The 13583-nt window shown below is 40.5% G+C and overlaps 1 protein-coding gene across 3 annotated transcripts in view; it reads right to left on the bottom strand.

Moving 5' to 3' along the window:
- Nucleotides 1–13583, bottom strand: part of LOC143269364 (uncharacterized) — a 90950-nt gene that overhangs the window by 11078 nt on the left and 66289 nt on the right. For all 3 annotated transcript variants that reach the window (XR_013045766.1, XR_013045764.1, XR_013045765.1), the window contains exon 2: nt 6787–6969. The gene's annotated coding sequence lies outside the window, so the exon portion shown is untranslated. The remainder of the gene's footprint in view (nt 1–6786; nt 6970–13583) is intronic.

Genomic DNA, 13583 nt, shown 5'->3' with positions numbered 1-13583 from the left:
CCTATTAAGCCTGTCTGATGTAATAAATATTGAGAAGACCGTCCTGGGGGTGGAGGTAGGATGAGGAATCCCTCTTGATGGTCTGATAAGCAATGTTGGGAGGAACCTCATGACTAGGTGGAGTGGATGGAGCCTGCATCAGGGGCACATGTCTGTGGTGCAGAGTGATTCTGTGCAAAACTAAAAAAGGAGAGAAGTGGTTGAAGCTGCTCTTTTACAACAGCAGATCTCAGATTCTATTGAGAAAATTCTTCCAGAGACTGATTTACTCTGGTGAAGCTCCTCTGGAATAGATCTGACTCCTGAGACTAACAGTGAGGCAGAGATTTAATGTGTAAAGAAAGTTATCCCCTGGGTCTCCAGACTGGAGCTCTCACATCAAGGGTAAAAAGAACCTACTGTCCTCTGATCTTCCTGTGTGTGTGGGAGGGGGTGCCAGGTCTTACCCCACTGAAGCTAAGACATCTGGTTTTTAATTCTCACTTAAGCTAGAATCTCTCCATCTCATATAATTACTCATTTAATTAGATTACTGTGTGTTCCGTTTGAGAAATTTCAGATTTGTGTTATTTTACTTTCTTGCCCAGAAGGTATAGAAACCTAATAAGCCAGCATCAAATCATCACCTAAAACACAGGTTAAGGGAATGTGACCGTGTGGATTTATAACTGAGATAAGGCTGTTGTGAGACCCAAACTACTCTAAAAGTTCTCTACCTGGCTGGTGCATTGGTCATGGTTCCATTGGGATAACAACTTATTGAATGAATTTCTATATATACAGAAGCCTATTGTTTAGAATGACTTAGAGGCTGTGCTCCAGCTATTTGAACATTGGCCGGCTATGATGACAAAGTCCAAGAATCCAGCAGTTTCTCAGTCCACTACACTTGATGTCTCACCCATCAGTAGTATAGTCTGGAATCCCAAAGAAGTTGGCTCCAATGCCAGTGACGGAATGAACTTGCTAGCAAGGTGAGACCAAGCAGCTAAAGAGCAAAAGCTCCCTTCTTCCATTTCTTTATATGGGCTTCCAGCACAAGGCCTGGCTGATTACAGATGAGGTTTTTCGGCTCAAAACATCTGAGGTAAAGGTGTTTCTTTCTCCATCAATATCTAGATTAAGGGAATGTCTTCCTTATGCAAAGATCTGATTACGTGTGTATCTTCTCTCTTCAAATTAAGCAAAAATACCTCACAGGTATGCCCCTCCATATTTGGGTTTTGCTTAATTGCAGATGTAGTAAATTTCACAACCAAAAAGAGCCATCACAACTTCACCCCATGTCAACTTGACACATAATTATATCTTTTTATGTCATGATTAATTTCCAAATGTAAAACAATAACCAGGTCATAATAATGCCTAAACATGATATAATTATTCCAAGTACAAGGCAAACACATTATGTATTAGACCAGCTCAAAATTATGCCTAGCATGATTTAACTATCCCTGTACAACTGCAAGCACATTATAAAGTTAGAGTAAGTGGCAATGTCCCTTAAGGGACATTTTTTAGTATCTCAAATTTAAATATGATAAACATCAATATTCTCCCTTCTTTTGTAATGAATGTTTTATTTATTTATTTTTGTTTTTACATCCTAACCAAAATTTCACCTCCATCCTCTCCTCTCAACCCTCCACCCACCTCCACTCTTCCTGACCTCCATCCATTCCTCCTTCTCTTTTTTCTCTTCAGAAATGGGCAGGCCTTCTATGAATATCTGTCTGCCATGTTATATCTAGTTGTGGTGGGACTAGGCATGACCTCTTCTATTAAGGCTGGATGTAGCAATTCAGTAGGAGGAATGGGGTCCAAAAGCAGGAATTAGAGACAAGCTGTGCTCCCACTGTTAGGAGTCTCACCAGAAGACCAAGTTATACACCTGTAAAATATCTGCAGAATGCCTAGGTCAGTCCCATGCAAGCTATGTGGTTGGTGGTTCATTATGAGCCTAGGTTAGTTAGTTCTGTGGGATGCTTCTGGGGCTCCTGACACCACTATCAAATACAAAAATTCAATTGTTTATTCACTAATTTACATGCATTGGTATTTTTCCTTCATGTATGCCTGTGCGAAGGTGTTGATTCCTCTAGAACTGGAGTTACAATCAGTTATGAGCTGCATTGATTTTTTCATTATTTTAAAAATTAATTATTTCATATGATGAGTGTATGAAAATCTACCAATCAAATTTAAAATAGTAAAATAGATCCATTTTCTTATTTTGAGAGGGGAAATACATACATACATATGACAGAGAATGAACATACACAACACATCATGCCATTCTGTCATTCTGTTCACATGGAGGTCAATGAACAAATTAGGAGGAGTAAGCTCTTTCCTTCCACCCAACTGGACATCTCATTGTCCCTTCCCTGGTACTTTCTATGATCAACTCATGGATTTCTGCCTTAGAGGGTTTTCTTGTGGTTCTGAAACTTAGAGAATATTTTAATATTAAAGGGCACTGGGAAAATTTGTGCAGAATTTTGTTTCAAATGAATGATACTCTTAATAAAAGCTCACCCTAGGGGTAAGAATTCTTGACGGGAGGAGGGTTGCTGTGTGTCTAGCTTGAAGAAACTGCTGGTCCAGAGTAGTTCATGGGAAAAGGCAAAAGTGAAGTTACTCTGCCATGCAGGTAAGTGAGTTCACTGGAAATAACCAGTGAAAAAGCACCAAGGAAGGTTCCAGGGTGAGTCATTGAAATGCCATGTTCCTTCTTGGCATTGTGCCTTTGAGAGTCTGTCCTTTGTGCCCCGTGTACTTCTCAGGTCTAAGGCTATTTGTCATTAGTGCTCTGAGACCACTGTGGACAGTTCAGGTTTCAGTATTTAACCAGTTTCAGCAATCATCACATACTTCTCCCAATATAACATTCCTACAAGGATCAAAATTTCCAAGATACTTCAGAACTTAAAAAGCCTTTGTGGTTACTGCATGTTTTAGAATACTAAGGTCTCAAAGACTAGTGAAAAACATCCAACTTAGATGAAGTACCTTGTACATTTCAATCTCTAGATACTTTTAAAACAAGAATCACTGAAAAGTTGATGCAAAATGACATGCACAAAACGTGATATACTGAGATGCATCTTTAAATTTATATAAATGTTACACTTCAGAATCAATTATGAGCACAGTCATTCATTATACCCAGACTTTTGCTTTATTTCATACTTGTTGGCATTCAGAATATGCTATATCAAAACATGGGGCTTGACATAGGAAGTTCTTTGAGTGGATGAATGAATGTGAGGAAGGACTCATATCTTCCCCTGAAACTGCTCATAAAACCTAGAAAGGACTTCCTGACAATTTCCTGAAGCAGGTCAGAAGCACCACATGTCTCTCCATGGAGGAAAGGTGCAGCTTCACATCTGAAGACTGATGAAGGCACACAGAGAGGACATGATCCAAAAGCCCTCACTATTTGCCATTCATCTGCTTGACTCCTATTGCTTTCATTTTGACACACATTTCATTACATTCCACTTTCCATCAACTCTAGAATAAACTCTCAGGTCTACTACATGCTCTAAGAGGCACAGTGCTGGCCCTGAGCAATGGTGAATGCCCATGGCTCAATGTCATGCTGCATGGGTGAAATGACTGGGCCCACCACGAGTTGAGTATCAGGAAAGGCCTCCAAGGTGAGAAGGGTACGGGTATTGGGAAACATACGAGATACATTAAGGCATCATTTTGTGGTAGGGAAGGGACTCTGGTGAACATGAAGGCTGTAGCCCACTCCAAGGATCAGGACCATAATAAAATCTACAGTAAGGGCCCATAATTTTGGGGCCATGGGCACCTCTATCCCTACACGTTGGAGAATTTGGGGACAGAAGCCTAATATGAGACCAGATGAGTGTTTGGAAGACTCCCTTTCTTTGGTAGCCTTGTTTAGGTCTCTAGCTGCCTGCAGGGTTCGTAATTCCTCTTGAGATGATCTCCACAGCAGGACTGATGCCCTTTCACCATCTCCATGTGCTCCATGGGTCATTCTGACCTGCGCCTGGGATGTTACCCCACACTAAACTAAGGAGTGTTCTGGGGCTGCTGGGTGTCACTTGGGACAGTTTTTGGCAGGAGTTTGTGAAGCTTGTGGTGACTGCCATTTGAATGAGGCTTGGGGACTCTTGGGGATGGATTAATCCTGTTTGCTTGGTCTTCCTGTTGAGACTTTAGGCACAAGTGAGATGTTGGTGTCAAGGGCTTTGTTCTTGTCTTTCACACTTGGAAGCCTGACTAGGGGTGGCATAGACCAGAGAATGAGACCTGTTCAAAAACAGTGCTTTGCTCACTCAATGGCTGGGCATCAATATTATATGCTTTTATATTTAATTAATTTGATTATGATTAAGTGAAGTCAAAATGTTGCTATTAATGTACATTTAAAGTACCTGACTCTTTCAATTGTAAATTAGAATATTTACTTAGTATTATGTGAAAATATGCACATTTAAAGATTACTTCTTAAGCACAGGATATGCTATGTAATGAACATTCTGGATGAAAGCAATCTTAAAAAAAAAATTATCATATGTCTAAGCAGTTTTTGGTTTTTTTTTTTTACCTTAGGAAGACTTGTGCTGTGAAAGTTTGCACTAAGTAACTGAATATGCTTTTCTTTTGTTGTGGAGTCCCTAACAAGGAACTTAAGATGGGTAGAAACAAATGATAAGACTCTCCTCTTTTTAAAAAAAGTGCTCTCCTCTCAAAAACATCTTCTATTAGCCCCACCCTAATGTGTTTTATTATGCCTTCTCAGTATATCTTGGAGGTTTGTTAATTTGAAAGTAAGAAGCCCCTATAATCTCATAGGGACTGGCACTATTAGGGGGTGTGGCTTTGTTGCAGGGAGTGTGGCCTTGTTGGAGGATTATGTTACAGTGGGGGAGGGTTGAGATCTCTTATGCTCAAGCCATGCCTAGTGTCTCAGAGCACTTTTTTCTGCATGTGGATGAAGATGTAGCTTCATCTCCACATTTTTCTCCTCCAGCACCATATCTGCCTGCATGCCTCATTGTCCTGCCATGATCATAATGAACTAAACCTCTGAAACTGTAAGCCACCTGATTAAATGTTTTCCTTTGTAATTGTTGCAATGGTCATGGTGTCCCTTCACAGCAATGAAACCCTAACTAAGACAGTAGGTATCCAACATAATCACAGAGAACAATGGACTCAGGAAAGAATTCTACTTCTGGACAACCCTTTGAGCATGGACTTTGGTATAAACCAGCTCTGATGCAGAATACCTTGTAAGGGTTTGTACATTGAGGTGTATTTGTTACAAATGCTTTTAGACCTGTATCATCTTTATAGACACCACTGTAGAGCAAGCCAAGGACAATCATTTCACCATGCTAAGTAGAAATCTGGGACAGCCATGTGTCAGGCAGTGGGTAAGAACTGATCTGTTGTTCTACACTGAGTAGCAGCGTGCAGTCAGAAATACCTTTCCCTTGTTCTGCCTTTTTGCCTCCTATTACTTCAGACATGACCTTTCACCCATTGAACTAGAACTTTCCCAACACATGCAGTCAGCCCACCCAAGCCATCTCCTTCCCATGCTACTCACCCTAGTTACCTCCATGTCTTCAAAGCCTAGTGTAATAAATGTTTCCTAAGTCTACACAGAAACATAAACTAGTCCATGCAGGAATTAACAACTCAACTTCTAGGCAACTAGAAGATGTTTTAGATAGAGACAGTGGTGGCCACTACCATCACGGAGAATGATACCTCAGGACTTATATATATTGAAGACTGCATTATTTAGAGGAGAAAAAAGTTAAAATTTAAAAAATAAGTATTGAAATGATATACAGTTATAGAAAAAAGTGTTGAAGGAAGTTTTTATATTCATTTCTAGATACTGAGAGCAAAGATTATTTCTCATGTTTCTTTTTTTTGAAAGTTACATTTTACATATTTTCTGGTAAGACAAAACAGTGTCTCTGTTTTGATTTAAAAAGTTATGCCTTTCAAACAAACATAACAGGTACTCAGAGTTGAAGGTAGAAAAGAGCTAACACAGCAAGGTGGCCATTTGGAAAGTTCTGCTGCCTCCTTGGCTGGTGTCTGGGAGGTGAGATTTCAGTTTATCTTTATATTTATATACACATGTATATGCAATTAGATATGGTTATACATATTATGTATACCATATAGATACTTATAAAAATATGCACATAACTATACCCATAGTTCTGCATACAACATGCATACCATACATATACGTACCAATACCACAAGGATTGTTTGTTTCTTTTAATTTTTTGTTATGCCAAATTATTGTACATCTAATTAATTTAATGAATATTTCTCTGTGTCTGCATATGGGTGTATGTGGGTGTGCATGTAGACAAATACATGTTTCTAAATGTATGAATGTGGGCACATATATATGAGTATAGTGTGTGAAAAAGCATGTGTGTATTGTGGCACAACAATGATGGTGCCCTGATCCTTTATGATGGGCTAATGGCACTATTACTTTTGGGTGGGGCATGCTTGATCATGCTGCATTCTGTGCATGGAATTTCCATGCTTCTAGAACACTGATGTTGTCTAAGATGTTGATAACAATGTGTAGATGTTTCAGGATCTTTCTTAGATGGATATCTACAATCTATGTCACATGTTAAGCACTTCAGATAACATTTGACACCAAGCATATGTAAGTTTTCAGTTTCTCCTTCCTCTTCTACTGAACTTTCAGATTATAGTAAATCATCACCATCAAGTAAAATTAAAAACACTTACTGGCTATCCAGAACTTGGTGAAGACCAGGAAATTGTGGGTTCCCAGGATACAATGATGTCAACTGGAAGACTTCCAGGTGGGGCATTCCTACTGCAACTGTTACCACAGGCATCCAGGCTGAGACAGCAAAGAGGCATCCCTACTGGGCAACCATGTAAGTTCTCTTCTTCCCGATTCTGCTGCTGCAGACAGGAAAAAGCCTATCAAGCTCTGTGATTAGATAGCTGGTTTTATTGAGGCCACCCTCCCTAAATCCTTTTTGGCTTTGAGGATAGCATAATGCTTACATAACTGCATCTAGAGATAACAGGAAGAAATTCCCAAGAGGTTTTCTTTTATAACTGAGATTTTATTGATTGAGGACCAGTAGAAAAAATGTTAGTTCAGTTTTGTTTTCTTCCTTTTTGCATGCCACAATTCTTAAGTGTAGGTTTCCATCTTCATAAGATAGAGGAATTGAACACTGTGATACCTTGACTAACTCTTCAGATCTCTAAGATGCCCCCTTCCCACTACCCTTAAATGTCATATTAGGGCAAGAAAAAAGCATCCATGGTAAAAAGTAAATAAATAAATAAATAAATAAAAAAGGAAATCCAACACTAAGGAGACTGAGTTAGAAGATTGCTGGAAATCTGAGACCAGCCTTGCGAGATAAACTGTCAGGGAAGGAGAGAGGCATGAAGGCAAAGGACAATGGGAGATTGGGAAGGGTTTTCTCAAAGTGGGATATGTCCATTGTTTTCTACTACTAATCTCCACTAGCATTTGTTAGAAAGGGTGACAACAGCTGAGGCAGAGTCAGCACCTGTCCCAGGACTCCACTTTCCAAAATGGGACAGGATGAACTGTTGTTACACTGCTACCCAGTGAGTGACAGCCTCAGAAGTCATCAACTACCATGAGGAGAGGAGGTAGGGACAGCCTCATGGCTTTCTGCTTTCTGGTCAATCCCACTTCAAGTTGTGTTTAATGTTGGTGAAGGGACAGCTTGGAGGGCAAATTTCAAACAGCTCTGTTCCCCAAGCCCCAGGTACTGCAGATGGCACAATACCAGCCTCATGATAAGAGAATCTTGATGATAAACTGAGGATCAGAAATGATAGACCAGTATTTGAACTGTGTACATATGGCCTGAGTCTGCCCCATCCCCACTGACCTTCCTCTTCTCAGCAGTGAACTTCTGTAGTAGGAGAGGATGATTGGATGGGAAGCTGTCCCCAAGCAATGACGATAGCAGTAGCCTTCGGGCACCTTCCCTAATTACCACTCCAAAAATATCTACACAGCTTGACCACCTTTGTGCTCCCCTGAGCAGAGTTTGGCCTGGCCTCTGTGACTTTCCATAAGGAATCATTGTCATGGTTACATGTGTGCCCTTGACAGGTTGGCAGCTCACTCTATTAAAGTGGCCTGTGATTCACAACTATAATAATGTGAGCAGGAATCAATTTCTGGTAAGTCACTGCAGACATTCTTTGTGGGAAGACCTGATCGCACATCAGTGAGTGGACACGACAAGGAGCTTTCTTGAAAGGGATCACTAAGGCATGGTTCATTGTTCCAGGGGTTTTCAAGGCAGAAAACAAATGACATTTTGAGAAGTGTTTCCATAGCAAGGACCAAAGGAGCACCCTCATAGTGCATGAATGACATACAGGAGGGGACACCATGCCCACACTGCATAAGAGGCCCCATGAAGATCTGCACAACCCTCATGTGCCTAACAAGGCAGCCTCTAAATCAATGGAGGACCATCCTCTGCTGTTATATTAACTGCCTGTGATATGCCTTCATGGGAGTAGATCACAGAAGAAAGGAAAGGCAGCAGGGACCTTGTTGGGACTCTAGTTTGTTATCTTCACTGAGAAGCAACAATTTTCCACATGAGCTCAGGGTGCCTCTTTACCATGACCACAGTCACCAATGCAGCAGCAAGGAGTCTCCCAAGCACCACAACACCTCCCTACTTCACCTTTCTGTTTGTGTAATATGTGGTTATTTCATCTGGAGTCTGTGCTGTGTGTGTTGGTGTCTATGCCAACTTCCCTTGGAAAGTGCCAATGTTCCTCAGAATATACATGAGATATAAGAGAAGGGCTGTAGATACAGTCCTCTACCAATATCCACATGTTATTTTTTTCAGAAAGGCTGAGCATAATCCAAGGCTAATTACAAATTACAAAGTAGCTTCAGACAAACCTGGACTCAAATGTATCCACTGCTTCAAACCTAAAGAGAAACAGGTACTACACAGTCCCAGAATATCAATGTAAACAGGCTTAACTCTAACACAAAAACTGCCTGGATAGAGCCATACCCTGAAAATAGCTCATGCCAACATGGTCCCTGAAAAAACCCATGCTAAGTACCTAAAGTGAAAGTAGACCAGGATTCAACATTAACCAAGATGTCAAGACAAAAGTATTCCAAGGCCTGAGGATGAACCTGATGAAGACCAGGAATAAAGCCTAAATTAACAAAGTCTTTCCCTCACCCAGAAAAGCCAGAGACCAACCCTAATAATAAAATTTCCAAACCCTGACCTAAAAGAGGCATGCACCAAAACCTGAAGCTGAATAAGCTCTGACCCAGAGGAAAAACAGAGGTATCCCTGGGCCAGTCCATTAAATGGAAGAGCCAAGGCCAAAGGAGAAGGAAAAGTTACACAATGAAATGCAACAAAAAGAAAAGAAAAGAATGGCCATGCCTAACCTTGACCTTAAAGGAGGCTGGCCCCAACCAAAAGGGAAATGAGTACTACCATATCCCTCAGAAGAAAAAGACTTGGCTGGAAGAAAGAAAAGGAGAATATCCATGCCTCAAATTACCTGGACTGAAGCCAGGGCCCTCACCAAGATGAGAAGTTGGCCTCAGCATAACTCTGACCCTGAAGAAGACTGGGCCAAACTAAGAAAGAACATGAGCCCAGACCAATCCCTCAAATGAAAGAGGCCGGGACAAAGCAGGAAAAGGGAACACAGGGGCCTAACACTAACCCTGACAAAAGCCTGAGAAAAAACAAGGAGAGAAGAAGACCTGGGATATTCTCTTAAATGAAAGAGGCCAAGAAAAAAAAAAAACTGTCTGTCTATAATCCTTACCCTGATGAAGTATGGGCCTAAGCAAGAAGAGATGTGGGCCACTTCATAAGCTTAAGGCTGAAAAAGACCAGGCCAAAACCAAGAAAATTAGTGGGCCTGAGTCCAGTCCTCACTATGAATATGTCTGGGCCCTAATAAAGAAGAGAAGTGGGACTGGGCCATCCCCTTAAAGAAAGAACATCCAGAGAAAACCAGGAAAACATCTATGCCCAGGTCTAATCCTTATTCTGAAAACACCAAGCACCAAATGAAAAAGGAGGTCTGGGGCAAATATTGACTGGGAAGAATTCAGAACTCATACAAAGCTCATAGAACAAACTAGGCAAAATCAAATGTTACAAGCCAACCACAGACCTTGATGAAGAGAAACCACAAACCCTAAAGTCAAGGGAGCTCCTGCCAACCCAACGAGAGATATGCGGCCAGACTTAATGTTGACCCTAGGAAGTCCAGTTTGAAGAGATAATTTAAATGGTGCCTGCCCCAACCACAATGGAGAACTCTTCCTAGACCAAACACTGATCAAGTAGCCAAGGACCAAGACCTGTGTGAAAGGAGTCCAGGCAATGCAAGAAGAGAAACATGCCTGACCATAAACTGCTTTCAGTGGAGACCTGCAGCCTACTGAGCAAGAACTAAGCCCAGAATCCCTGAACTTGAAGGATGTGTGAGCAGAATATTTTCTTCTTCATCCAATGCCCTAACCAAAAGGGAGCCAGAAATACCATGTTCTCAATGGAGCCAATGGTTCCCTTACAGATGAAAGCAAATGGACATCATTAACATATTTGGTAGTTAGAGGGAACTCTGATCCCAGACCCTGATATTTTATCGTCAATCAAGGCCTCAAAATAGACACACAGAAGAATGTTTGTTGAAAATCTTAGACACTCAAACTTCAGATACAGATATAAGTTGATATCCTGAGTACCACTGTGTGGAACACATACATTTCATTTACAAGACATACCATCCTCAACACATGCATGCCAGGATGTGCTACTCAGCATATGATCCAAGCTTTCATCTGGGTAACCAATGAATATGGACATAGCATAATACAAATGGTGTTATATGCACACTGTTATAGCCTGATAAAACTCCAAATCTTGATTTCAACTGATATTTTTAGGAACAAACAAGTCTCAAAAGTAACACCCCTTCATGATAAAGGTCTTGGAGAGATCAGGAATGAAAGGAACATACCTAAAACTAATAAAGGCAGTTTACAACAAGCCAACAGCCAACATATAATTAAATGAAGAGAAACTCTAAGTGATTCCACTGAAATCAAGGACAAGACAAGGCTATCCACTCTCCCCATATCTATTCAATATGTACTCAAAGTCCTAGCTAGAGCAAAAAGACAACAAAAGGAGAGCAAGGGGATACAAATTGGAAAGGAAAAAGTCAAACTTTTTCTATTTCCAGATGATATGATAGTCTACATAAGTAACCCCCAAAACTCTAACAGGGAATGCCTGCAACTGATAAACCCCTTCAGTAATGTGGCAGGATACAAGATAACTAAAAGAAGAAGAAAAAAAAACACAGTAACTCTACTATATACAAATGATAAATGGTAAATGGGCTGAAAAAGAAATCAGAAAAACATCACCTTTACAGTAGCCACAAATAATATAAAACACCTTGGGGTAACTCTAACTAAGCAAGTGAAAGAGCTGTATGATAAGAATTTTAAGTATCTGTAGAAAGAAAATGAAGAAGATATCACAAAATGGACAAATCTCCCATGCTCATGGATAGGTAATATTAACATAGTAAAATGGCAATCTTACCAAAAGCATTCTACAGATTCAATGCGTCTCCCATCAAAATCCCAACACAATTCTTCACAGACCTGGAAAGAACAATACTCAACTTCATATAGAAAAACAAATAACCCAGAATAGCTTAAACAATCCTGTACAATAAAGCAACCACTGGAGGCAACGCCATCCCTGACCTCAAGTTTTGCTATAGAGCTACAGTAATAAAAACAACTTAGTATTGGCATAAAACTGACATGTGGACCAATCAATTGAATTGAAGATCCTGACATTAATCTGCATACCTATGAACACCTGATTTTTGACAAAGCCAAAACTATACAATGGAAAAAAAGAAATCGTGCTGGCATAACTGGGTGTCAATATGTAGAAGGCTGCGAATAGATCCATATCTGTCACCTTGCACAAAACGCAAGTCCAAGTGCATCAAAGACCTCAACATAAATCCAGTTACATTGAACCTGATAGAAGAGAAAGTAGAAGTAGTCTTGAATGCACTGGCACAGGAGACCACTTCCTCAATCTAACACCAGTAGCACAGACACAGAGAGCAACAATTAATAAATGGGACCTCCTGAAACTGAGATGCTTCTATAAGGCAAAGGACATGGTAAATAAGACAAAATGAGAGCCTACAGAATGGGAAAAGATCTTCACCAACCCCATATCTGACAGAGGGATGATCTAAAAAATATGTAAAGAACTCAGGAAACTAGACATCAAAATATTGAACAATCAAAATAAAAATGGGGTGCAGATCTAAACAGAATTCTCAACAGAAGAATCTCAAGTGGCCAAAAGACAGTTAAGGAAATGTTCACCATCGTTAGCCATCATGAAAATACAAATCAAAATAACCCTGAGATATCATCTTATACCTGTCAGAATGGCTAAGCTAAAAACACTGATAAAAGCTTATGTTGGAGAGAATGCAGAGCAAGGGCAACACTCTTCGAATGTTGGTGGGAATGCAAACTTGTACAGCCACTTTGGAAATCAGTATGGAGGTTTCTAAGAAAATTGGGAATCAATCCACTTCAAGAAGCAGCTATACCACTCTTGGGCATACACTCAAGGAATGCTCAGTCATACTACAAGGATACATGCTCAACTATGTTCACAGCAGCATTATTTGTAATAGCAAGAACCTGGAAACAACCTAGAAGAACCTCAACTGAAGAGAAAATGTGGTACATATACACAATGGAATAATATGCTTCAGTAACAGACATTGACATCATGAAGTTTTCAGGCAAATGGATAGAACTAGAAAATGTCATCCTGAGTGAGGTAACCCAGACTCAGAAGGACAAACATGATATGTACTCACTCATAAGTGGATACTAGATGTAAAGCAAAGGATAACCAGACTACAACCCACAGCTCCAGAGAAGCTAGGTAACAAGGTGGACCCTAAGAGGAACACATGGATCACCCTGGGAAGGGAAATAGATGAGATCTCCATGAATAAACTGGGGAGGAGGGGGGTGATGGATGGTAGGGGGTTGGGGATGAGAAAATAAGGGAACAGAATGGTCGATCTGGAACAGGGACATAGTGGAAGAGCAATGAGATACCATGATAGAGGGAGAAATCATGGGGATAGGGTATAATTGGGTGCTAGGGAAGTTCCCAGGACTCCATCAGGATGACCTAAGCTTAGATGACTAGCAATAGTGAAGAGAGTGTCTGAACCATCTTAGTCCAGTAATCAGATTGGTGAATACCCTGTCATCATAGAGCCCTCATCCAGTAACTGATGGAAGCAGATCCAGAGATCCACTGCAGAACACCAGGCCAAACTCTGGGAGTCCAGTCAAAGAGAGAGAAGAGGATTCTATGAGCAAGGAGGCATCAAGATCATGATGGGGAAACCTACAGAGACAACCAAATCAAACTAGA

Source organism: Peromyscus maniculatus, chromosome 18, assembly GCF_049852395.1.
Source record: "Peromyscus maniculatus bairdii isolate BWxNUB_F1_BW_parent chromosome 18, HU_Pman_BW_mat_3.1, whole genome shotgun sequence".
Taxonomy (NCBI): domain Eukaryota; kingdom Metazoa; phylum Chordata; class Mammalia; order Rodentia; family Cricetidae; genus Peromyscus; species Peromyscus maniculatus.
The sequence above is the reverse complement of the archived record's forward strand: the minus strand, read 5'-3'. Positions and strand labels throughout refer to the sequence as shown.